Source organism: Strix aluco, chromosome 4, assembly GCF_031877795.1.
Source record: "Strix aluco isolate bStrAlu1 chromosome 4, bStrAlu1.hap1, whole genome shotgun sequence".
NCBI classification, from domain to species: Eukaryota; Metazoa; Chordata; class Aves; order Strigiformes; family Strigidae; genus Strix; species Strix aluco.
This window is the reverse complement of record NC_133934.1, coordinates 55,040,209-55,066,106: the sequence shown is the minus strand read 5'-3', so window position 1 is coordinate 55,066,106 and position 25,898 is coordinate 55,040,209. Positions and strand designations below refer to the sequence as shown.

The window sequence follows — 25,898 nt, the reverse complement described above, 5'->3', positions numbered from 1 at the left end:
CTTCATTTGAAGAAAAACATTTTCTTCCCAGAGGAGCTTTGATTTGTTTTCGGGAGCACACGCCTATTAAGTTGCCACTGACATACTGAAATGTTATTTCTAACTCTGAATTATATGTGTCTCTGTCATCACAGCATGATGTCATCAGAAGAGTCTTGTTTTAGTAGTTTTTATGAAGTCAAAAGAGCACTTTGCAGGTTTTTACTTTTGCTGGTTTAGTTCCAGGAAATAGTAGACCTGCAAATGGAGTGTGTTTATGACATTCAAATATTAATTATTTCTTGAAAGCAGCTTTGTTATGGAACTAGTGGTGGGATTTCAAGTTGGTCATTCCACAAAGGCTAGGCTAGCATATTGAGCCACTGAAGAGCAATAGTCAATACTGTACTGTTATAGTGCATTACTTTAGAATCAGTTTCCATATTATCAGACAACTGTAGTTTACTGGGTGTAGCTACCAAGCATTTAACTGGTAGAGAAATACCACTGGGTATCTTCTTCTGCTTCAAATACCTGGTTATTTAAAAGCACCTAGTTCTGGTGGGAGAAGGGGATGGCTAACAAAACATTTGTATTTACAGATGTATGTATTTATATAATCACATGTCGTGTTCGAAAGTTCCATCATATCATAGCTGATGTGTAGCATTAATTTGGCTAAACTGGCTGATTATTCCTAACATGGAATTAGTTTACATTTAAACCTAAAATTTCTGTATGCCATAGGGAGAGAAGAGAAAACTTTTTAAATTTTTTTTTTTCCCCCTAAAAAGCTCTCTGGGATTTTTTTTTTTTTTGTAGTATACTATTTATTAAAGTAATCTTTTATTTGTCACTTTCCTTCCTAATCAGTGTTCAAATATTCTTGCCTTGGCAGAATAGAAGTAAATATTGCTGTCAAATTCACTTTGTCCTTGTGACAACAATGAAAAACAGAAGACATATGAAGAAACGTATATCAAACTGGCAAGCTGGAAGCTAGAATTTCTTAATAGGAGCAACAGAAATACAGCTTTAGCATGCTTCTGAAATACATTAGTACCTTTTAGGTAATAAATCATACTAAGGAACTTCCTAGTTTTAAAGATTTTCTGTGCTATTTTAACTGTTTTTCTAGAAGAATGATAATTGTGCTATTTTACTGAAAATAACCTGTCACTAAATTCAGTATTTATGAAAAACAGATTGCAGAAAGATATGATTGAAAATCAGCAGACTTTTAAATATTTATGAATCAGTTAAAATATCACCCATATTCTTGCTGTTCATTTCAGATTATAAAATAAACTGCAGTGATTTAAAATGTGTCTTTGTCTAAATATAGAAATAGTTTATGGCTGTAAACAATTAACAGCCAAGTGTTGATGTCCTTAATCAGTTTTTGTTCTTGCAAAACACCAACTTAGCTTTAGGTATGGTGATTTGAAAATGTGTTTTCCTAAAAGAGTTAACTATTTACCTGCTGAAAATTGTTATACTAGAAGTATCAAATATGAATGTAAGGAAGGCTATTTCTTGACCTGCCATTTACAGACTGGGATGTGAAGGAAGTATTAGACTGTTACAGCTGGGTCTTAGGCAGGAAGCATTCAGGACATGTTTCAACAACATAAAATAAAACTTGTGAAAAGCTTAGGACCACTCTCCACCTCTTTACTTATATGCAAGCACTTGAGTAGCTTCAGTTGTATTGAATGGCTTTTAGAAGGATTATTTTTTTGAATTCATATCAGATAGTTGTATATTTCTTTTCATGCGTATACCAAGATTAAATAACCTACAGAAATTTTCTGAAACTATGTTATCGCTATGAGTGGTGATTTCATAATCTTAAGCATGATGTTTAAATGTACTATAAAGACTTCAGAATCCCGAGGATACCTGTGTGTAGCCTCAAGCCAGAAGCACTCCAGACTTGTTTGCTCACAGTAATCCCAGCTGTTGCACAACATCACAAAGATGTTGTTCAAGGAATTACTCCTATATAGCACTTCAGTCAATAGACCATGAGGCAATGAGTTGTCAAGATACTGATGGTCCCTAGTTAGAAGTGAAGGAAGGACAGCAGAAGAATTTTGATATTAAGGTACCTGATCCATTGAACCAGTTTATTAAACAATACATGTGGGGAGTGAAAGAGTGTTTTTGGATGAAAAGAGGAAGTAATATTCAGCATTCTTAATTTGTAAGTCAGAGTAATACTTAGGAAAAATAAACCTGATTGAGAAAGAATAAAGTAAAATTGTTTGTAATGACAAAGATCTGTTTTCCATATAACGTTCCATGTTCTCACTAATTTACTTTAGGAGACATCTGTGATAATTGAAGAAATCCAGAAATGCATTTTTTTCTGAGTTGCAAAGGTTCTAAACACTGACTCAGGATTCATTACTACCATCTGCTGCCTCCTAAATGGCTTCGAAAATTTGCATCCTTTTTACTAAACGCTAATGAGATTTTAGCATTTTTCTATGTGAAAGAACTGAACTGAGCAAACCTAGTACTTCTTACCCTGATTCTCTGAACCTCTTTTTACTGAAACAGAATTGACAGTATCAGCCATCATTTTCACATAATTGCCTTTTTCATTCATGCTTGTTTTCTCTGACAGTATACACAGCAGACATTCCTCGTCTCAATGTTTTTGTAGTTTCTTAATTATGCACTGTCAATGTTGAATGAATGTTTTAAGAGTATCTGAGTACCTACATACTTTTTTGTCACCTTTCTTAACTTTGCGTGTCATATTGAAGACTCCTAGTAATTACTCTAATAGTACTTCAGAGAAGTTATGTCTGCCTGCACATACCGTGAATGCATTAATGTGTCAAAACGGCAGTGAATGACACAGCTCTACACAATCTTAAAAGCTACTAATGGTAGCCCAACTCAGAGGGATTGATTTGTAAGCAACACTAAAGCTATAAAACTTTTGTCCTGATATATGGCTTCACAAAGTCTTTTTCTATCATTCACCTTATATTTAGTGCATGAGTAACAGCTGTTTGAATAAAGTAACAATCTGCAAGGGCAAATGCTTCATGCTATCCATTCTAGGGTATTACTGCCAGAAGAAAGGTAGCAGAATGGCAGAATAATGAAGAGGATTCACTTGTTAGAACCGAAAAAGAAAATCTCAAATACTGCACTGTTCCATTAGCAGGAATCTGGAGTAACTCAGAAGATGGGAGGAGTACATCTTGACTTAAATTTTAATGAGTGAGATTGGACTCTAATATGAACTGTATTTATGCACTTGTAATGAAAGGCATTTAGTAACTAGAATGATAAATAACTGACAGTTAACATTAAAACAGCAAAGAAAAAATTACAAAAAAATACCTGGGGCAGTGGGATGATGGTACAAGTACAAGGAAAACAGTTTTCTAATGGGTCTTGGGTTATAACCTTTCTGTGTAGCACCCACTTCAGCAGCCTGGAATTAGGGATGGTTTGCTGTTACTTGAAAGGACACAGGGGAAGGAGAGAGCATATGAGAGAGAAAGTCCCTTTCAAAGAAGGACAAAAGGAGTTGCAGCTGCAAAAAAGGGGTTACAGATGCAAAAGGTTTGAGGTATGTCATTTGTAAAAGATAATACATTCAGAAATGTGTCTCATGATTCCTATATCTACATATTACATTTGAAAATAAGACCATTTTTACCTTCCTGAATAGGGTGTGCAGTTTAACTTTCCTGAACTTATTTTTTATCAAAAATTCATGTGCATTTATCACAAATAAGGGGGAAAACTATTCAGAAGTTTCCTATCAAATGTCAGTACACAGCTAAAATACGGGCTGTGCTGATGTCAGTTGGAGGTGTGTTATCAACTTCAGCAAAACCAGAATTTTGCTCTATATACTCACATATATCTTATCTCCCTGTAGAAGTAAGGGCTGGAAGGAAGGAAGATGAATTGCTAGAAATGAAAAATAAACAAAAAGCAGCATAGGGCAGGTGATGAGAGAGCAAGTTGTTTTAAATGGAATGAGAGGCAAAGAAATAAGAAAAAAGAAATACCATTAGGCAGTGGAAGGCTGAGAGGAGAAGCAGGAAAGAAAAAGAGAATTTGAAAAAGAGAATTAGACAAGAGTTTCCAAATATTCATAACAGTAAGTTGAAAAGTTTAGGATCTTTGATCAACATGGTAAAATGTTCTTTCTGTTCAGGATAGCAACAAGCCATTGACAGACACAGCCATTAACCTGGAGTTACTCTGAGGGCTCTCCCGTTTAATGAAATGTGCAGTTTGAACTGGGAGAAGGGGTAACAGAGCAGGGAGTATTCTGAGCAACCATCTCTTTGTGACTCCAGTAATGTTCTTCACCTGCCTCCTATAACAGCTGGGCAATCATTCTAGGAAGCCAGAATTATTTTCTACTACTTCACTGAATAACCAACTGCCAAGTGAAAATTATATAATAAGAATTTTTAATTAGTGAAAAGAAGGGGAAAGAACTAGTTGCTGAAAGCTGGAAAATAAATTCTTCCATCTTTGTTTTCCTTTCTTTCCTCCTCAGGTATTTTTATTGGAGTTGTGGTGGCCTGAGGGCATAGGCAGATTTATAGGCACCTTTTATTAGAGTGTTTAGTGTTGTTTGGGAAAAAAGAGACAAACTTTTAAGGAAGCCTAGGAAAAAAAGTCCTTATGTATCCAGAAACTTGCCTACTTTTTTGTCTTTAAAGTGTCCATTCTGTGTTTAGGACCTTGATATCCTCTCCCCCTTACCTGCTTTTGATGGGTCTATACAAGAAAAATAGTTACTTTAAAAAAAAAAAAAAAAATCCAGGCATTTCATCTTTCCTACCTGCGCAATTAGTTACCGTGATTCTCTGGTGCCAGAACTGATCTTCATCTCAGCAAAGGTTGACCAGCAAGATACACAAACTGTATTTTAATACTCAGTTTAATACCTCTAGGAAGTTTTTGCTATTATTTTGAGGGTGCTTGATAAAGCTCTCTGTAAAGGGATGTTTGTCATACCTATACATACCGTACATATTTTGTTTATACCTAGACTTTTAAAGTAAAAATGATCCATGCAAAGTTTATGGAAAGTGAGATACAAGTAAATTTGAATAAAAAGTATGTTGTGAAACACAAGATACTTTGTTAGTCATCCATGCTATGTTTAGCAAATTGCTGCCATATTACTTTTAATGGTAACCACTGAATATCAAAACCGGAGCTGGTTTTCAAGTGTGAGCTCTCCCATATGTTACACCAACACTGTAGATTTTGGGTTTTTCTGAGTATCTTCAATTAAGTGTACAATATAATAGTGTTGAGTGTTATGCTTCTCTTAAAAATTACTGATTTCATTTTTGGATCCAGGGTAGTTTTAATTAGAGTCTTAGATTTTTTGAGGGGAAGAAAAAAAAAAAAGAGAATTTATGTGTTACTCTTATGAGGATCATGGGAAAATCTTCAATCTAAGATCTAGCAACCATTTTTTTCAGCTTATCAAGACCAATATATTTTTCTTAACTATTTTTCATGTCCTAAAACTTTCTTACGCAGAGGAATACCATTTCATAGAATTAATTTTAAAAAATATACTGAGTGTCATGCTAGAGCAGGAATCCACAATGGACATGTTTCAAAATGACAGAAACAAACCTTAAATAATCTTTTGGATTTGCAAGGATAAAGTGACTGAAATGTTCTCTTGGGAGGATTATTAAGTAACACTAAGTATATTAACAGAAATGACTCTCTTTTTTTATTATGTGTGGAGCATTAATGATTGTCATGTTAATATGGATTATCTTCTGTGTGAGATGGATGTCATAATTATCAGCATTTAGGAACTTAACGTGTAACATGAATCAAGCTCATAACATGAATCAAAAACATTTTGCCATCTAGAAACAGTCTTTACAGATAGAAGCGCTGTGCAGTAGCTGTCCCAAAGATGATGATTACTCTTACAACTGCATTGCACTTGCCTTAAATCAATGTTTATTTGCTTAAGAATTTAGTTCTTTTTTTGCCATAATTCCCTTTTCAGCAAAAGTTATCCCATTATTTCCACTCTGTCCTTGGTACACTTGAGAATGTTCACCGTTATAATAGGCAGATAGGTCAAATTAAAACATTTAGGTTTGTACAGAAATGCATTCCTTCACAGTGGGAAATACATTTTGTTCAATACTTCCTGCCGCCAGAACTGTGTAGACATCGATGTGCAGGTACTTAGGCTTTTTTCTTTTTCCTGCCAAATGTCATGACACAATATATAGTCTAAAAATTATTCTTGGTTTTAAACAGAGAAGACTTTTATTGACCCACATAACTGAACAACCTCCAACTCTGGGAAGATTTAGATCCTGATTGTAACTGAAGGTGAGGAGAGGTTTGAGAAAGACAGACATCAAAGGTCAAAAATCTAGATCTAAACTGTACAACCAGCTGTAGTCTTGGAAATGTGATACAAATTCTCAATCGTCACCTGTCCTGGCCAGGGTCCATCTGGGGGTTGCTTCCTACAAGATGGTCAAGCTTAGCGTTGCTTGCTGTTGCCTTTAAATCATCTTCATAACGTGACTTCACTTAACTAATGAATGTTTTAATCTAAAGAACTGTATGGAGATGCTGTTATTTCAAATAGCTAGAACAAAGGCTTCATTTCTTATTGTCATTAAAACCAAAAGTTAATGGCAAAAATGTACTTTGGGAAGTACAAATCCAAGATTTGAAACTTTTATTGCACTTACGTAAATTTGCTTCTGAAACACTTAAAAATTTCCTTGCAAGGTTATAGAGACCTAGAGACAGCAAATTATTTTAAAGCACTTATAATTCATGTAGATGAGGTAGGCTTTTTGCCAGAAACTTTTTTTCCCCTTTCCAGAAAAATGTCCTGCTAACTTCAATCTATTGAAATGTGGCATTGCTTAGATGCTGAATTATTAGAACAATATTGTAAAAGAGCAAAAGTTGATGTAGAAAATAAACATACATGGAGAAGACTATAAAATATTTAATAGAGCTACTGTCACAATCGTACTTAATGGTTCTTAAATAATAGCGCAAACATTACAGTACCTCTGAGTCTTCAAAAATATGCATTTCATTAAATAGGCTTTTGTAATCAGTTGGGACATAATGATTTCTTCTATGCAGTTTTTATTATGAATAAAATGAATTGTAGCTTACTGCTTTAGTCCCTCCATTTCAGAAAGGCAGGTGAGGCATCAGCTACAAACTACACGTAAAATACAAATCCTTCCATTTGCTTAAATTCCATCTTGGTGTAAAATGTATGTCACTCAAAAAAGTAGTGTAATATTGTAGAAATACTGCAGTGTCATAAACATTGTAATACATTGTGAACAAGTGCTTTAAAGTACTTCAGTAACTTTAAAGTATAATCTGAGAGAATGAAAAATGATTTTAACTGCGATGTGTTAAAATGCTTTAACTCATCACCCAAAATGCTTTCATACTTGTAAGAATTTTTTGAGCATCTAGAATGATGACATGTCAATATATCTTTTTGAAATCACATTTGCTATATGGATGCTTTCTGAATTTTTTTGGAAGATAAAAAAAGTGCTCTATGTAACATAATGTGATATGCCTAATATGAAGACTAACTATCTGTTTTGTTCACTTCATCTTTTTCTTGCTTTCTTTTTAGTACTAAGAAATGCATGGTCCTGTTCTGTAACTGCCCTGGTCCTTTCGTTTCCTTACAAGGACAGTGGTGCCATAATTTCCCAAAGTCCAAGGAGTTGTTCGTAGTGGCCAAACACTGGTTTGGCCTACTTGGACAGCAGGCTAGTCCTATTTGTGGAAGAAATGCTCATGCCATGAAAGTGCTAGTAGCTGAAATGTTCTTTTTGTCCCTCAGCTTAATCTAAGATCATGCTACTTGTCTTCACTGGACAGACATTATCTGAAAGACAGGTTCTGCTACAGAGTGTGCAGGCTGTTCTGCTGGCATATGGAATATGCTGAGCTGGGCATTCTTGGTAATCATCCAGTGTCTTATTTTTGCAGACGTTTTGTCTGATCTCTGGGCATACCAGTTGTGCTTACTTCTGATGGAAACTCAGCACTCCAGTGAAATCTTCCTCATGTCATTCACACCAAAATTCCTTTGAACTGCTTTTTAAGAAAGTGTTTTTTACTGCTTAACTATCTAGTGATTATCAACTTTCAGGATCGCTTTTTCTCCTCAGTGGATCTTCTACTGAATATATATAATCAGGACAAAAGTTACACTGTATTTACAATGGATTCAGATTTCTGCATATAAAACTAGTTTATCTTAGCTTTCCATATGATAATTAAAGACATTTTAAAGTGATGCTATACACTGAATTACAGGTCGTGTACTAACCTGTTTTGAAGCCATGTGATCATATATGCCTAAATGATTTGAATTCTCAAAAGTACAAGAACTTTTGCTCTGCATAAAACCTTTGCCTGTTGTATAAATCAGTATAAAAATGTTTATATAATTGTGTTTATAATGATCTTCTGAAACTTTTTCTAACATTCTGGACTGTTAGAAGGAGTGGCAATGATAAAATCTCTATTGTCTAATCAGTTTACAGAATTTGTCCCTGAAACTGTTGCAACCATTAACATTTTTTTTATCAGCAAGGGAGAATATGCTTGTTTTTCCAGTTATAACCATAGATTTTCAAATTTCTATTGAAGAGAAGCACTCTTTGGAAGACATTTCAAAGTTCATTATTATTTCTTAACATTTTAAAAATTCTTAAAATGCATAATACAGCATAACTTCATTAGGCTGTTTTCTAAATCAAACAGTAAGACAATTGCAATTGTATGTTAAAATCTGTTCTGCTTTCTTATAACCATTCTTCTCCAAATATGAGAAAACATGTCAGAAAATGCAAAAAACTTTTAAAATTCGGAATCTATATGCTCTTCAGTTCTGGGTTCCTTTTGGAATTTCTTATACCTAAAAATTCTGGCAGACTGCAATAAGAAAAACAGACACCTTTTATGAAGAATCTCACAGCTATCAGTAGGGTTAAAAACCACTCTACTACATTTTGCCTTAGCTCATATTTTGCATCAATCTTTTGAACCACTCACTTCATATTTTAAATAAAAAAGCAAGAGAATATGAAAAGAGAGAAGGAAAAAAATGTAGTCAAGCAGGAAAAAGTTTGAGAAAAACAGTAAATGACTGATGTGCATAACTGTTCTGAGAAAAAGCATAAGGAATTTGAAGTATGGAGGAGGAGAAGAGTAAGTTTAGCTGCAGAGTGTGAACAGAAAAGCATCTAGGAGGATCATTCAGAAAAGATACTAGACTAGCAAAGCATGACTATCACTGCTCTATACAGTGCAATACCTGAGAACTGAATGGAGGCTGCGTATGAAATATGTTATAGTTGTTTTCTATGACTGCATAATACATGCATAAGAAAAAAGTGCTTAGATGTCCTGTACCATATACAAAAGATATTTTTTGATTGGGATAATCTGTAAAAAATCTTGTTAATGTCTATAAAAAATGTTAGATCTAATGTGTAATTGAAAACTCCCAGGCTCATGAGCAACCATGTGTGAGCCATGGATTATCTCTTCAGCATTCTGTTTTATTTTTCCTTTTAGCAACTGTGTTCTTATTGTTACATTTGTAGGTATTGGTAACGACTGTCTGTCTGCTCTTTTGGATACTCAGCCATATAAATCCTTATTGCTGAGGATATTGCTTTCTGTTCTTAGTATTCTCCTTCATAGTTATGAGATTTGGCTCTAAACTGCTGGTTGATAGTAATCCCAGTGTTGTATCTATGCATTCAAGGCAGGGAATGGATGATGTCTACATTAATAACTTCATACCTTTTCTGTCTATCCCTGCTTAAGTAACCTTAGCATATTCCTAAAGAGGGCATTATGGGCTAGATCCTGCCATATACAGCATGTACATTATTGTACAGTACAGGAGTGCAGAGCTTTCAAGACTCCTCAAAAATCAGTTCTTTCAATTCTCTCATTAGAACGGATACCTTGTATTCAATACAAGAGAGACCTCTCCATCCTTGTGCCTGCATTTGAAGAAAATCCAAGCAGGGGCTTAATTCACAGTCCTAGGTTTTAAAATAGCTGTAAACTCTTCTGTTATGTTGGAGGCACTGACAATGTTACCGGATGCTATTAACAGCATGCAGTTACAGGAGTTATAATGAATGTATGTTTTTATGTCAAATGTTCAAGTATGCATAGTCCCTTTTGAGAAAAACACAAGTTCTCCCCCCCCCCCCCTTTTTTTTTTTTTTTTAAGAGAGAGAGAGAGATATTTGCTTTACTAATGAACTGGTGTCTGAAAAAAATTCTTGTAATGTCCTTGGTAGGTAACACTAACATGTTATAAATGATTGGACCACACTTGGTGCACTGCAGGTGAATCAGGTCACTATTATGATGTTTATGAGATACTCAGTTAAACTTCATAGATATGTAGCATGCCTAAGTGCAAAAGGTCATATATATATATATAAAAAAATTCCAGATAGAGAGGTCATTTTTCTTCTCAAACCACCAGTTTCCTTTGGTGGCCCCCTGAGCCTACCATATATTTCACCTTGTAACCATGGCAGTGCAATAATTCTCAAGTTGAACCTTTTCAGGGAACACAGCTTAAGTTTCACCAGCAGCAGGAAGCAACGGACTGAAAGGCAAATCATGTTCTGGAGATGGGATGCATGCTGTGTAATTCTGAGTTCAGTGTGGGTCTAGGGGGGAAACAAGTTTAAAAAATTCCTTCCAAGAGGCAGCTTTTTCTCTGCTGCCTGGAGTTACAATAGGTGTTTTGTTCAACTGCTAAACTCCATTCTTTAGAAAATGCACAGAACTTAATTGTTAAAATAAAATAAAAAGTACTAATCATTTTTCTACTGCTCTCCTGGTAGCCCATGATGATTTAAAAGTTTGCATCATTGTCATCAAGAGGGAGATGTTACTTGAAAGTTTTTACTAATGTTTAAAAACTGTGACAGTGGAATACAAACAGAAAATTAAGGTATTAATGTGTGAAAGAGGAAAGTTATCGTTATATTTAAAGCACATTCTGATGGGTTGTAGGTCCATATCTCTGCAGCTCACTCAGCCCTTAAATTGACTGTCATACTGTATGCATCATGTACTATCTATTCAGTAAAAATTGTAAAAGGATGACATGATAATGCTCGTGAGTTGTATTATTCTATGCACTCTGCATCTATTCATTTTGCCTATTTAAAATTTATAATATCACTGGGGTTTTTTTATAACACTTCAACTAGTTTGTCCCAGAACACTGAAAGACCATACAAGCATACAGAGAACCATTTGTGTACAAGAGGCAATTACTCTTTTTTACTGGGACTGTTTCAATATTGTGAGTTACAGAGCTGTGCAGACGTCAGCTGCTCTTCCATGAAAATAACTCTTATTTAAAATGCAGCAGGAGAGAACTACCTGAAAACATATTTCACTCCTTCATTCTGCTCTGCATTTGGCCTTGATCCAGCTTACATATAAATTAAATTGGTTGTTTTCAAGTAATTTATTTTTTATCATATCTGTGTGCCTGACTGACAATAACAGTTTGCTTGCCTGATAATAACAGTAACTTGCTTATGCTCACTGCTGTCCTGGAAGATAAACTTGTGTCTAGACTTGATTTATCTATGAGCAGTTATACCTTCCTGAACTAAGGGGTCTGTGCCTGTCTCACATATTAATGGTATATTAACATTAACCATATATTAATGCTCAGAGCAAGGATCTTTTGGAATATTTTACAAAAAAATAGGAGGGCATCCATCATTGTCATTTAGCCCTGTGTGAATAAATATTTTGTGATACCATAACTTTGAGAATGTAGCCTTGTAGATTTTTGCATGCCTTAAGTGTTTTTGTGTGCACTGGAGTGATGCTGTGCTGCTGGATTTAAACACAGATATTAGAGAGGTGTTGGTAGCAAAAACCTTGTTTTTCCAAGGAAACGGGAAAAGTGCTTTTTGCAGTGAGTATTTATTTGCAGTGAATGTTTGCAGTGAAATAACATGAGCTTTACTGAAAGTAGAATGATGAATTTAATGTTTGGCTTTTTTTTTTTTTTCTTTTTTGGAGGTACTATGCAAAACATAGCTGTTAGAAGAATTGGTTTATGACCAAATGATTACATGAAAAATTTTGAATGTTGAGAAAGCTATTTCGTTTGTTTGTTTGTGCTGTTACTTTAATCTGTTTAATGAGTTAAAGTATTAAAATTAATCTAGTGGCTTGGCATCAGAAAAACAAAGCAAGTTTCTGAAAGATAGTATCAGTACAGAAATGGACTTATGATACTGCTTGTTGCTCTAAAGGGCAAAATAAATTTTAAAATTTTATGGGCTTATAAGAAAACACTGAGGATTCACTTCCTAGCTTTTTACTGTAATGTTAATTATCAGCTATGGTGAGCAATTACTGCATGAAAATGTTCAATGATTTGCAAATTGTACAGCAAGCCAAGTTCTGTCCCACAGAATACTTTCATTTAAACTCTTTCCATCTTATTTACAATAAAATACTGTACATTTATGTCCAGTCTGAGATCTCTTCAAGGTTAGTATATTTTTTCATGAAGGTAAGCATTTTGAGATTAAATATGGTGAGACAACAGTTTGAGCTGAAATTTCTAGGAATTAGAGATATTTCTTTTTCAAAGCAGAATATTTGCTACAATTCCACTTTTTTCTTGAGGCAGATTGCTGGGGTGGATTGTTATGTTAAAGCACCAGGATTTCACTAGTTAAGAATTTTAAAAAATGTTTTCCTTAATATACATAGTAAGCATTTCCTGGAAAATAACTGCATCTTATAAAAGCGTTACAACTTTAATTGCTTTCCCTATTTAATAATAGCTTGTTCATTTTCTTGTTTATGTAGGAAGAAAAGCAAGATGTGGACAATGTGGTTTAATTGCACCACAACATCATTAACTTTTCTGGGAACACTGCTGGGAAATGAATCGTGCAGTGTGGGTCATCATTCTTTCATTGATTACTTGTTCAAGGATTATGCTGCCAGTCTTCTTCCTACTAACTTTGCTCCAAGTAGTTACTCAAATAGTTCCTGAGACCCTGCTGTATTACGGTTAAACTGTTCCTAGCAAAAGGAGATTGTCTTCCCGTTGTAATAAATACCAAAGATTTTGGCTTCTTTGTTACTCAAAATTTTCAACTCCAGTTTATGAGAGCTCAGCCCTCTTATGAAATGAAAATTTGACTGGACACTTGCCAGGATAGAACAAACAGAGTACAATCAGTTATGAAAATAGTATTTCCATTCCAATTGTAATTTTGAAGTGCCAGAAGAAACTAAATCAGTGCCATATGGTCCTACCATCACCCATAGATGTAGGGTGAGAAATGCTGGTTTGTCAGGAAGATTATGTGTGATCACGGACACATCTGCAGTGAACTGTAACGAGTCCCCTTGCCCCCACCATACAGCTTCCAGGTGAATTTAGTAGATGTTCCTGACATCTGCTGACAGCTTGTTCCTTCCAGCAATGTAATTCTTTCATGGTACTTGTTATAGACAGTCCTCCCATTCATTTTGCGTTTATCCTCTTTAAATATGGTACCGTCTAAAACTTTTCATGATACACAGTAATGACAACAATTTTTTTGTAATCCAGCATTTTTTTAAAATGGCACTTAGTAAATTTATATATGTGCAACTGGGATATCACTACGCTTGTTCTAGAAAGGGAAAATATGAAATAAAGTTTCTCAGTATTTTTTGTGAAACTGGCACAAATGGAATGCCAGAGTTTCAGAAACATATTAACATTGTAGCAGAGTGCTTTTTGTAGGGCATTAAATGAACATGTCTAATTCTGCATATGCCATTCTCTTAATTCTCTAGAGAATTAAATACTGAATGTGATGTATTTTTTTTAACTATAGTTCTGCCAGTGTGTGTTAGAGAAGACAATGTCAAGAAGTGTACCCAGACAGCTCTTCAATCAGAAAATGATGAGCTTTATGGTGCTTCTTCATTCCTGTCCATTTTTTTTTTTTTCATATTTTTGGACCGGATGAGCTCTTTCTTTTTTCCCAGAGAACTTTTGCTTTGCTGACAATGACATTCCAAGTTTAAGAACTCGTGTAATTTCAGGTAACATTTCTGATATGCAGAACCTAGGGTCTGACTGTCCTGAAGTTAAAAACCAAGAATATATTACAAGCTGTGGTATTTGAAGGGTCCTAAAAAAATATTGTCCTCATCTGTAGGGATTTCACATTGCTGAAGGACTGAAGTTTTGGCTGGTTGAGACATGCTGTCCTGGTACTCAGAAGTGGCCTTTTAGCTAACTAGACATGAGATGAAATGCTACTCGTGAATGCTGTTGTATGAAGATTTACTAGCAGTGAAAAACCCAGTGCTCCTACCATGGGAGCCAGCTAAGTAACTGCAGTGCATGTCTTCTAGGGCTCAATCTTTGAAAGTGTAAGGCCCAGTCTTCTGGGAACTGGCCCTGGGGGTGATTTTTGTTCAGAAGAGAGCAAAGTCTGTTTATACAAATTTTATAAGCACACATGTTTCTCTCTGGCTTCTTGGTTAGAAACTAGAGGTTCCTGGCTCCCCAAAACTGTAGCATGTGTGCTGGAAAGATACCCAATGTCTCAGAAGTGCAGTGTTTTTTGGATGTAAAACAGCAGAATTTAGCTGTATGGGATGCTGCTATCCGCATCCAACCTGAAGCTACCTACATACACGCTAGGATTATGTGACTCTTTCCAAAGAAGTCATTCTGCTGTTCTAACTGTTCTGAGGTACTGGATTTATGGGTGTTTCTGGATAGCTGATTTGCACTTGGAATTAGTCTGAGTTGGGAAATGCATCTGCTTGTGCCTTATCTAGAGGATAAGTTCTCTAGCTAAATGGTAGGTGTGAGCTCATCTGCTTCCAACATATTTTCAGAGAAGCAAAGCTGGTGCCTATGTTCTCCCAAATGATAATGCTAAGAATTAGCATTAATTGAAAAAGATGGGTTTTACACTTACTGTGAGAGAAATGGATGGCTGAAATGGGTTGAGCAATGGATGTGCTTACGAACCATTCATTCTCTTGTATATGAAGGAAGAAAGGCAAGATGTGAATGAGGGTGGGGAACAGCTTTCCAAGGGACGTTTTTGTGCAGTTTGAAAGACTCAAATGGATTTCAGTTTACACTCTTCCAGGACATAATCCTATCAGTAGTAAATCCAGACCAGATGCTCATTTCAGGAGAGTGAAGTTTCTGTTTCTTTTATTTAATGCTCTTCAGCTCCTCCTTTTGAAGCCTGAAGCCTTCCTAGCCTTTTCAAGATAATCCACTGAATTTGTACCTTGAAGGAGAGAATTTTCTGGCTCTATGAACGTGTTGCTTCTGCAGAGTTCTGGCTTTTTGAATTTTTATCATTCTCCCTCCAATCCTTCCTATCTTCCATGACATTAAGAGACAAGATTGTCCACACTTAGTTTCAGAAAGTTGTAACTGAGCAACATGTTTACATACACTGGAGAAGATTCAGTGCTTCCAGCAGTGGGCCAGTATGTGGTCAGTGAGGGAGGAGAGAATCTGCTAATGCAGAACCATCAGTTATGATATAAACACCATTTATTTCTTTATATAGGTATAAAAACACAAATTTGCAATAAAATTGCAATATCTGTGGTCAATATTGATTAGCTATTTCTGTCTTCAGGTAACCATTTTCCTGAAGAGATGTGTCCATTTGCGACCTAAAGGGTATTATCTAAAATAATGTAGTGGTATTTATAGGTGTTCATTAATTGAGCAGAAGGGGAAAGAAGTTAGAAAAAAATTACCTCAGTTGAATTTGAAAACACACTGGCCCAAATATAGCTTTATATAAATGAAGGCTAACGAGGAAGGCACTCACCTGTACCTGAAGGTCAGATTCAGATTGGTTTTAACTGCAAAGGCAGGGTGCTAATAAATATTAATACACTGCAGTCTTTGCTTGAATTATTAAAAATTTCACCAAGGAAAATGTTTAAAAGAATTTAGATGTCAAATATCAAACCATTTTCCTTTTTATTTTCTTTTGGGTTTTGTATCCACAAAGACTGCAAACCCTAGGACTTAATTTCAGAGAGGTTACTGGTTGCATATTTCTGAATTTTCATGGGCTGATTTTTAATTTGGCTCATTTTTACAAGAATGTAGAATGGAAACCTGAAGGACCAAAGAAAGGTCTTCTTGTAGAAGTCCTTGTCAGTTCACTGACAGTCTTTAACTTATTCAGCTTATGGTAGTTTGGGTCAGTTCAGGTTAGACAAAGCACTTACTTGTATATAGTCTTTTAAGAATTAAATAATGAATTAAAATACTGGTTCTAATTAATATTAAAACACTGGAATAAAAATGCTCTTGGTATTTGTATCAGTAATTTTCAGTTGTAATTTGTTATTCACTGTTTCCCACATTAGATCAATGTTTGTGACCAAATTCTAAAATTACAGACATCATTGGAAGTGGACATTATTCACTCTGAACTTCTCAATCCAATACACCTCATATGAGGTTTTGATGAGAGAGAGCAGTTACAATTGCTTGTCCATGTAAACATTCACTACTTTCCTAAGAGTTTGTCCCAAATTTCTCAATCATACTCAAAATTAATACAATTTGATTTCTTTAAGTTTAATTATACTCCAAACTGATTTCATGCAGGCAGCAACAGAGCATAATTCTGCCTTACTAACAGAATTACCTCACTTTTTCCATCTGCAAAATAAATGTAGGTATACTTGCCCAGGTTTTAAAATATCTGGAGATCCTTGGTTGCAAGATTCAGTACAATTTTGAATTATGTTGATTAGTTTTTAAATTATTCTCAGCCATCCCATTTTGATTTTATTACTTACTACAAGGACAAATATAAAATAAAGCATCTAACAACATTTTTGTTTACTAGGCTCTTTACACTACTTACTGACCCATTGCTTTATTTTGAGTTGGGGTTTTTTTTGTTTATGCTGAGTATAAGTAGATAATCACATTAAAAATGAGTCCTAAGACTCTTATTTTCTATCTCAGCCCAATCATAAAATCCCAAATCCTTGACTTGAGCAGTGACAGCATGCTGCAAAAGACGCATTTATTTTTCTGTAAACTGGATGCATTTTTATATTCACTTCCGATGCTAATGAACTCCACTGTATACCATGGAGCCCACAGAAGACTTGTAAAATTATCTCTAAATACTCAAGAACACTTGACAATCTAACCAGCACAATGTCTAGCCATTTAGTGCCATAAAAAGAATTAGTCTCCTTAAGTCAAAGAAAATTTGTTTGTTTTAGAGTCTATGAAGAGGTAATTTTGCTGAACCAAGTTCACCCATAACTAGAAGTTTGAATTTAGTGTTAAGACTGAATGTTGATTGCCAGACTATGCAGCTACAAAGGAGAGTTAATAAGGAACAGCTTTTGAAGGCTGGAGTGACACATTTAAATCTCATGAAGAAAAAAAAAATGTGTGTGTACACAGTAATTATATATTGGTTGTATACAATTAGAAATAAAAATAAAGTAGTACAAAGAAGTAGGCAAGATCTTTTTCAAGATTTACTTAATGCATAATAAATGCAATTTCAGTCAAGTGGAATTTGATTTGGACATAAAAACCAGTTAGTCTGTATTTTCATTTGAAGTTCTAGAAAATATTAAAAATTAGAAGACCTCCATGAATGTTGGTTGGACTATGCTTTGTCTCTGAAGTTTTCAGTGAAATGTAAAGTATGTTAAGCCATGGTTCTCTACAGAAGCATTGCCATTTCTAATGATTTTTGTATTCACAAACCCTGCATTTTGTACGTGGATCCAATGCAAATCAATGACAAAAAAATACCTCATATTCAATGCAATTGCCGTTGATCAACATGTAGTTACACAGCCCAGCACATATTTAGCAACGTGGCCTTGAATGGAAATCGGTGTAAAAAGTTTCTGATAGACAGACTACAGGAGTTCAAAGCTTAAAATCTTCCCAGTGAACATGTTGAAGTAAATTCATAGGTGTTTTCAAACCAGTTGTTTGGTCCAATGCATATACAGCAGCTTACAGTATAATTCTGATTTCCTCTTGCTGTTTGATTAATATTCACAAATGGTGATATGAACACTGAGTCAGTTACATATGACTGCTTGGTTACTTTATGTGAAGGTATCTTTCCCATTAGTTCTTTTTTTGAATTTCCTCATTAGTTTGTGGGGTTTTTTCTTCATTAGTGCTGTCTTTTTGGATATTATCACTGATTTCTCTCCTTTCCATTTATTCCTCTTATATTCTAAGTCTCATGTTTTTTCATACAGCCTTCCAGATTCCTTCCTGGGAACAAGTAACCATCAGTGCAGAACTTTTGCTGCTTTAAAATTTCCTTCTTTCCCACTTCCTTTCTTTCCTCTCTTTCTATTTTTAACTGCATTTCTTTTTCATTCTGTTTTCTGATCTCACTTCTTGCCTCTTCCTGGCCATCTTTTTAATGGCATAATCAAAGTTCTCAGACATAGAGCCCTGGCTGTACTGTGACTTTCTGATACTTCTCCCGGATGAGGAGCACACTATGTTCCTCATTTACTTTTGTGACAGTGCTTGCTTTTTCTCTCTCTCCCTTACTTCTGTATCTATATAGGGAACAGACAGTTCCCTAAAAACCTGGTTTAGAAATTCAGCCATTGAATTATAAACACCAAATGTCTGAAGTCATCAGTTATAAAGAAACATTTACAAATGACATTGATACTGAAATGTGTTTTCATAAACTATTAATAGGACAATTACAAATAACAATGAGTTGCATCATGGGTGATTCACTGACAGAAAGAAGGCCTGCAAATGTTAAGTCATTCTTTGCAAATACGTTCTGCAGACCATATTTCTGACTTGTGATTTGCAAGGTAATTTGAGCTTTCTCCAAAACTTGAAAAATATAAAGTAATCTAGAAAAATGTGTCTGTCTCAGTTTAGAATTCCTATCTAATGTTCTGGAAAATTTTCAAAGGGCTTTCTCTTGCCAAAACAGTGTAAAGTGGTTTAAGAGTAAAATAAGAATTAAAGAACTTGAGAGTAAAAAAGAATCAAGCCCCTTTTTCTGCATCCTCTGAATATCTTGCATATATAATATAGCAGTGCCATTAGATTTACCTGTACTCATGTATTTATCTTTTTTAGTGCACTTCTCTTACCTGGCCATTTAACTGCCTATTTAAGTACTAATTTGCCCTAGTGGTCTCCAGAATGTCCTGCTATAACCCCTCAAACTCATTCCCACCAACGCTTTTTCCACCCATACAATTCCTCTAATATTTTTTTTAAAGAAAAATGACGATCAATTCAGATGTCAATTCAGAACATCTGTTTAATCCATTACAACTCTCTTTTTTCACCCTTTAAGAGTCTTTCCTTGAAATCTCCTTTTAAAGCTATGATTTTTTCTGTAGTTCATTATAATTCTGGGATACAACACCTTTTTGATTAAAATATAAATATCACTTGAGGTGCAGAGGTAGACATTTGAAAAAATCTATAGAGATTTTAACTACACAGACCTGAGAGCTCCTAATGTGTATTGGCATAAGTACTCCTTATATACATTATTTGTTAAAGCACTTGTGGAAATAAAAGGTACACTTTGGAGTAACATTCTGCAAAACTGAGCCCTTGATTAGTTTCATGCATAATGAAGTCATTGTCAATTCTATAATAATGTGTGTAATTCTTTTATGGTATGCACTCAGGAAATAATCTCATTAGTTGATGAAGATCTTAGTTAAGTAGATGATTACAGGATATGAACTTATAAACATAGAAGAACTTACACCCAGCTCAGAAGTATTAAAATAAACTATATTGCAAGCCCACTAATGTTTTCAAAGCCCATAGGTACAGTGTTTTACAGTAAAAATAGATCTTGACTGATGGAGACAAACAGTGTCTGCTTACAGGGCCTTAGAACTGTGTGAATTTACAAACTGTATTTATATATGCCTCTACTTATGAGTAAAGATGTAAATATGTAGTATGTAAGTTTGTATGCTGCCACGTATTATATGTTTGCATTAAAAGATTGCTAATTCAGTGGATGGACTCTTTGCAACATTGTCTTTTTCCTGGCTTTGCATCTGTACTACCTTCAATTAAATAAGAGAGTTGGAGTCGCCACTTGTTCTTTCATTAAAGGCACCATCACTCTACCACTATAAAATGTTGGAGGACCATCAACATCTCATCAGGATAACCAGTAGAGGGGCTAAGGGAACAGAGAATAGGGAGTGCCATGGGTGGTTGTCAATGCTACCAGCTGCATTACTTTGCTGTCAGTAATGGGTAGAGGAAAGGCCATGTTTTCTATCATGTTTTGTTTTTAGAGTCCCAGTCATATAAATGGAAATGTGATTACAGGCAGCCACTTGAACGTGAAGAAATAAAAGCCGTAAAACTGCTTGCTAGCAACTAGGCTTGAAAATGACAAAATTGTGATACTTAAAGCAGAGGGATATCTTTAAAGGAAGGATTATTAAGGAAAGTGTCTTCAAATAAATTCAAAAACCTCAGAGATTTCTATATATTTATGTGGCTGAGAAATACTAGAAAAAATGCTAGTCATTTGTCCAGCAAAAAATAATGTTTTTTAACAGGAGTCTGAAAACCAACATTAACTAAACCTTTTCCACATATTCCTGAGATTTTTTTCCTCTCTTATCTTTGAGGATTCAAAGATTTAATTGAATTTGTTCTTTTTCAAATTCTTTTAATGCTTTATTGTGCAATTTCTTCAGAGAATTATTGTATTTAATATAATCAATGATGGGAGCTAAGTAAGATAACCTGACATAAATGCATGGTGACTGACCATTGAGTGCTATTTGTTATTGTGTGTCTGTAGTGGTTGATCCTCTGTAAAAAGTAGAAATGGAGCTAGGTATTAAAGTGCTAGGATAGATCAGAGGACTGGTAATGTAATCCAAGTCTTTTCACCTCCAAGTCACTGGTTCATATCTGTCTCAGGTTGGTAGTGACTAAAATTCATTTCCATCTAATGGTTGGTCAGTGGCATATGTAAAATGAGTTGTTGATCTTAGTCAAGTTACTGCTGGAAAGGTGTTCATATCAGAAGAAACACCATAACTGGCATCTTTTCTGATTGATTATCTTTAATGGGGCCAAACACTCAATGGTTAGCGATGAGGCTTTGTTCCTAGCATGCTCTAAAGGTTCGTTCTTTCTTCTGAACAGTGGAGGTATTTCCATTTCACAGCAAATAAAAATACCCTGTACGTAAATGTTTTAGTGTTGTGTGTGCAACCTCTGGGCCATGCTGTTACCATCTTGACTACTTCAACTTGAGAGAAAAATATGAGTGTACACTCACATCTTATAGCCTTTAAAGAAATTCCTTAGGGAGATAGGAAGGATGCTTAGGGCCTAATCCTGCAGTACTTTGCCACTTCATACTTTCCAGGTCCTCTGTGCTCCTACACAATCCTGCAATGACTAAATCATGGCTTTCCCTAACTTCTTTTTTTTTCTTGTCTGCAGTTTTCTGACAAAAAATACACTAATCTTCCTTCCAGCTTTGTCATGTTTTCTCATGTTTCCTTCAGAAACATTTACCATTCTGAGTATTCTCCTAAAGCTTGTTCTGAGAAGCTCTCTCCTTTTCTTGTTTTTTCCCCTTTCCCTTTCCCAACTGTAAAATCTGAGGGTGATTTGACAAAGATGTCTTCTCTGCCATCTGCTGAATTACATATTTCTGCTTTTAATTACTGTGTGTACATACAGAGGCACAGCCATGGTAGGAAAAAAGCTGATAAACTATATGGAGATAACAAGGCAGCATGCTGGTATACTCAGGTCTGAGTTCATTCCATAGGTATGTCTAGGTATTGCAAGACTGCAGGAGGTTTTAAGGATACAGAAAAAACAGTGGGCTTTCCTCTGTTGGGGAGGAAAGTATCATGCACCATTTTTCACTCTTCTTCACTAGAATATTGCTGGCAGACTATATTTTGCTTTCCCTTCTCATGGAGAGAGTTGCCGTGAGAATAGCACCTCTCTGGAAGATGGTTTACAGTGATTGTAGGTTACCATTCAATTCAGGTAATGAATGTTCAGACAATGGCTGCTAAGGAAAGGTCTTGACTGTCAGTCTTGTGTATCAGCAGTTTCCAGAATGCTTTAACTTTATTATCTAAACCTAAAAGGTATGTTCACTTTGAAGTTGGTTTTCACACTCTGTATAATCTTTTTATTATGTGGCTAATCAAAGAAGTAAATATGAGGAATTAAAGTTTTTAAAAATCTGAACCATAAATGCAACTTGTTTTTTTTCTTGGAAGGTAGTATTTTCCAAACTACTATTTTTTCTGTCTTTTTTTTTCTTTTTCACTTTTCCTTTGAAAAAAAATCATTCTTCTTTATCATTCATTCTAGCCTATATATCCACTAACTCATGCCTTAAGCATCACCTCTAGCATTCAGGGTTTTCAAAGGATTCCTGTGCCAGGGTCCTGAATACATATTTAGATACACCAATATATGGTATCTGAGCTTCAGACATACTAAGTTTCTGCATTTTCTGGCACTATTTAAAAACTGACAATTTAGAATTCAGAGCAGCACAGTATAATATGTAATAATACCTATGGTGAGCAGTTTTTAGTGTTTCTCCCTACAGAAGCATTGGAAATGTGTGTGTGGACAATGGATATAGGTGTTTCCTTCTGCTCAGAAGTTTGCCAAGAAATGATAAAATCAGGGTTATTGTAAAGTTTTGTATTGTTTGTGCCAACTCCTGATCCAGCTGCTGTATTTATAACATGGCACTTTTACATTTCTGTATCCACAGCTAAGCTCAAGAACATCAGCCTCAAGAGAACATTTTATGTTACTTTACAGAATCCTGATGACACTTGGACAAAGAGTACTTTTGCAAAAATGATGCAGTCTGTTGTGATCCCCTCTGTGTCTACTTAGGAAATCTATGATGGTGAGTATTACTATATTGCTAGAAACCTTAAAAATTCAAAACACAGTATTGTATTTTCTAGTATATTGTCCAAAGTAGAAATATACTCACTCTTACTTTCTTTGTCGGACTAGGCAGTGAGTGCCTTTTTTCTGTATGGTGGAGAAACAAGTAATGGACTCACAGTTCTCCAACCTGTGCATTCATATCTGCACTCAGAATGAATGATATTTGGTTAAATACAGTTTAAAAATAATTTCAGAGCAGAATCCTTCACTCTTAGCTAAAAGAAATTGTAATTGTTGCAGGGATGGGTTAAAACTATTTAATTTCCATTTGTTTTCAAATACATATTTTCTTTCTGTGGATGTATGTTGGAGGAACTGGAAAGTTACATGCAAATGAAATATAGATGGCAAGGCTTACCCATGGGCCGTTTTTTCTCTCTAAGAAATAGGGCAATGAACTCTCAGTGTTGTAATCCGTTACTGTGGAAACAATTATGATTATGAAGGCTATATTCTGAATTTATTAGAAAAGCAGACAAAAGAAACTGAAATTTGAGAAACATTTAATTTAAACAGGCTAAAATAACATTAAAGAATATTTAGAAAACTGACTTAACCACTGCAAACTCATTATTTACCTCCAACTACCACATACTAGTCCTGCAGAGAAAATGCAATATTAATTTTTGTCTGAGGTTCCATGTTAGAAAATGTTGACTTTAATACTTGCTTCCTAAACAACAAGCTTTTCTCCTAGTAGTGTCTGTTATGAAGCATGCTGTTAAGTTTGTTAAACTGCTTTAGACTGAAATACATCTTTCTTCTGCCCCATTAGAATCCTGTGGGAAGGCAAGGGCATATAAAATCTGTATTTTCTACTTCTTTTTTCTTTTTTTTTTTTTGGGGGGGGGGGGGGTGGCAGCAAGGGAAAGACTTTGGATATATTGATACTGGTTATGTCTCCTCTTCACCCAAATTAATTGGAAATATTTTCTTATTTACTTACCAATTTACAAAACTTTTTTTTTTGAGGTAGCTTAGTTATCCCATCCTGTCTTTATTATTACTAAAAATCCACATTGCATTTCCAAGTAATTCTAACTAAGGAAAAATTGAATTGTTTCTGTAATTTTTCTAATGTCTCCAAATCTCAGTGGATATGAGCTGCAGTCAGTATCACTGGCCTGTCAGATGAACCTCAAATTGATTTTCCTGACATCAGACTCACGCAACTCTGCATATTGAGGAACTATAAGGAAAGACAGTGAGTACTTGGGGTTTGTTAAAGGCTGTAAATAAGTGTGAATAGGAGAAGGTGAGTATGAGTTTAAGATTCTGAATATCAAGGTGCATTGTGAATACATCCAACATGACCAATTAACCTTTAATCTTTTGAACTACAATATTTTGTTTTAAACCTCTTCTCTGAATAATTGTCTCACAGTTCCTTCAGCAATAGTAGTTCTGCTCAAAACTGTTGACTACTAGACATAACATTCAAGTTAACATCTCTGCTTTGTGGCCCACCATATACATTCTGGTAAATTTAGGCTGGCTAGTAATTACAAGTAAAGATTTAAAGACAAGCCTAATACCCATAGATCTTGATATGGTTCACTAATTACCTATGGTAGCTGGATAAATCTTTTGGATGCAATTTGACCTTAAAGATTTTTCTTTACAATGAGCTAGAGAGGATTTGGAAACATTTCTTCAATTCAAGTTAAGAAAAGTTACATTTAGTGAATCATCTTTTTCTTTTTTCTGTTTCACACAGAATTTAATCCAGCATTAGTACATTACTGACAGAGACAAGCTGAAAGCTCCTTCTAAAGGAGAAATTCCTTTCATGGTGATCTCCCCCAGCTGCTCAAAATAGCTGTTCTTGTAGCTTCCTGATAAAGGAAAACTGTTCTTGCAAGAATTTTTCTCTGCGCTAAACTTTTTCCTTCTTATCAGACGTCTGTTCTTCCTTCTTGAATGCCATACTTCTCTATTCTCAAAGTACAAACAAAAATACAAGCATTAGATTTTCTCCTAATTCTTTTCTAAGTAACCCATAGCCTGTGTAACTTTGTAATTCTGCACAATGTGGAAATATTTGCTCTCTGTCTTCAGTATGAGGAATTAATTTACAGCCAGACTGATCCAACAGAGCTGAAAAGTCTGTCATAGACATAGAAAAGAAGAAAGGATAACTTGTATCGGTCTTTCCCTGGTTGATGTCTGTACAGCCTTTAAGCATAGGAAATGCTTCCTTTGTCCCTTCTCTTCGAAGCTGGGAGGGTGGTCCCCAGCACCCCTGGAGCCCCTGCGAGGGTTTCACATCTTGCAGAGCAGATTGAGGTACAAGTTTTCCGTATCTGATTCTGTGCTTCTGTGATTTATTCAGCCACCCACCAGCCCACCTTTCCTTTGAATTATGCTGATAACATTCATAAGTAGATTTTACTGCACTAAATGATGGCAACCCCCATATCCCTGGTGAATCAAAAAACCCCTACATGTTCTGCTTCCCCACCCCCCCAGGGAGAGCCCCCAGCCAACTGAGGGAGCTCTGCTGTTGTAAGAACCAGGGTCTACAGCAGCGTGGTTGGAAGGTGAGACTTATAAATACCATTACTTTGCTGTTATAGGCAAAGACTTTCTTGCTATTAAAAACAGATTCATCCCTGATGACAAATACAATCAAGGTGAAGGGAAAGGTACCTCCAAAAAGAATTATGGGTGTCATCCTCTTAGACTGGGCAAGCAGGGTAAACCCAAAGGGGATAATAGTGGAGTCATTACTTACCATTACTCATTTCTTTCATCGTGTTTCTTAAAGATGAGTGGAAAGTACAAATAGTAGAAAATGACTGATTATGATGGTGGATGATGA

At 35.2% G+C, this 25,898-nt stretch overlaps 1 long non-coding RNA gene across 1 annotated transcript in view; it reads left to right on the top strand.

The window, feature by feature from the left end:
• Positions 1–24,270, top strand: part of LOC141922295 (uncharacterized) — a 42,644-nt gene extending 18,374 nt beyond the window's left edge. The window contains exons 3-4 of the long non-coding RNA XR_012622943.1: positions 22,890–23,030; positions 24,172–24,270. This is a non-coding gene — a long non-coding RNA (uncharacterized LOC141922295). The remainder of the gene's footprint in view (positions 1–22,889; positions 23,031–24,171) is intronic.
• The last annotated feature ends 1,628 nt before the right edge of the window (positions 24,271–25,898 follow it).